Source organism: Oncorhynchus mykiss, chromosome 28, assembly GCF_013265735.2.
Source record: "Oncorhynchus mykiss isolate Arlee chromosome 28, USDA_OmykA_1.1, whole genome shotgun sequence".
In the NCBI taxonomy this organism is placed as follows: Eukaryota; Metazoa; Chordata; class Actinopteri; order Salmoniformes; family Salmonidae; genus Oncorhynchus; species Oncorhynchus mykiss.
Window position 1 is genome coordinate 20,364,503 of NC_048592.1, and position 2,057 is coordinate 20,366,559.

The following is a 2,057-nucleotide window of genomic DNA, read 5'->3' on the forward strand; positions in this document are numbered from 1 at the left end:
CTATAAAAAGATACATTTATTTTTCATTTCTGTTTACGTCTGTCACTCTATGCTGCATTGGAAGGAAATACAACACTGATTACACATTTCTCTGAATACTTCTGTGTATTCTTAAGTGATATATCTCCTTTAGTTCCTCTGTACTGTTACTGAAGTGCAGTATGTTGTACTTGGTATATTTGTGTGTTTTAGTGAAATGGAACTTTGCTTTTCCAGGAACAAGGAACTGGAATTGAACATATCGTAAGGTATTCTTCATACCTTTTTTTGAAAAGTTCAAATTCTTAAAAAGGAAGGAAAGCCCAGCACCAAAATAAAACATTGCTTCATGAATGTTTACGGAACTGAAGAATGGACAGCCACTCTGTACATATGCTCAAGCCTTCTGTTACACAGACAGTTCACTATCTAAGAGCAACTCTCTGAAGATGTGATTTGACACAAGAACTGTGTGTATCTATCTCTGTACATGATGATAACTGAAGAAATGGAGGGAAATGAGGAACCATGCACCAAGATTTACAGTGAATTTCAGCATCATCTGACAACATTAGCATAATCCATCAATAGTCAATCATCATCAATCAATCATTGTCATATTAGACGTGATTGTTCCAACAAGGTACACACACACGTGGCTTACTTACATCAAGTTAGCACAAAAAGCCCTCAAGGTGAATGAACATGTCATTCATATTATCTTACATAATAGTACTTACCAAGGGAAACAAATCATTCTTAAACACAATATCTGAGTCATGCATTTAATTAGCTAAAACAACATGTACGTAGATTCAGCATTGGATTGGAAGTGCTGTCACAAAGTACAGGGAGTTGTATCTGTCGGTGGGGAGAGATTACGTCATGTTATTATTAAATATAATATAAACATTGAAAAGGTCATTTTGAAGCAACTGCAGAGAAGGAGATTGATTGACAATGAAAAACAGATAGTCTACCTTTCTGTGTTCATAATACAGTTTATACCTACAGAGAGAAAGCGTTTACATTAAGAAATTAACTAACACCTTTGAACTGAACCAAAACTATAAATAGCATCTGAAGTAAATATTTCATTTAGCCATAATGTGTTGGCTAATTGTTCTGTTCTCTCTGTGGCAGTATTGGATGGTAATGCTTTTCACTCTCGGAACTCATCACACTAAATAGCTAAGCGAACATAAGCAGTCACTCCAAAACAACTTAAACATTAAAGGAGCAAAGACGGGATCCAAAGGATCAATTAAAGCTGATCTGTGCTTCAACATTAAAAGTTTGGCGGGTAACGATGTGTTTTGTTTGGGGTACATCATTCTGATTTGATATCAGGACTATTCTCAGTAAAATTGTTTGACTAAATAATGGTAAATACTGTGGTTGAAACAGTGCTTTGTTGCAGTGATTTGGGACCGTAGCGGATGTTCATGATGTATTACTTTGCTTTTTATATTGTGATTTAAAAAAAAATATATATATATACAGTGCCTTGCGAAAGTATTCGGCCCCCTTGAACTTTGCGACCTTTTGCCACATTTCAGGCTTCAAACATAAAAATATAAAACTGTATTTTTTTGTGAAGAATCAACAACAAGTGGGACACAATCATGAAGTGGAATGACATTTATTGGATATTTCAAACTTTTTTAACAAATCAAAAACTGAAAGATTGGGCGTGCAAAATTATTCAGCCCCTTTACTTTCAGTGCAGCAAACTCTCTCCAGAAGTTCAGTGAGGATCTCTGAATGATCCAATGTTGACCTAAATGACTAATGATGATAAATACAATCCACCTGTGTGTAATCAAGTCTCTGTATAAATGCACCTGCACTGTGATAGTCTCAGAGGTCCGTTAAAAGCGCGGAGAGCATCATGAAGAACAAGGAACGCACCAGGCAGGTCCGAGATACTGTTGTGAAGAAGTTTAAAGCCGGATTTGGATACAAAAAGATTTCCCAAGCTTTAAACATCCCAAGGAGCACTGTGCAAGCGATAATATTGAAATGGAAGGAGTATCAGACCACTGCAAATCTACCAAGACCTGGCCGTCCCTCTAAAC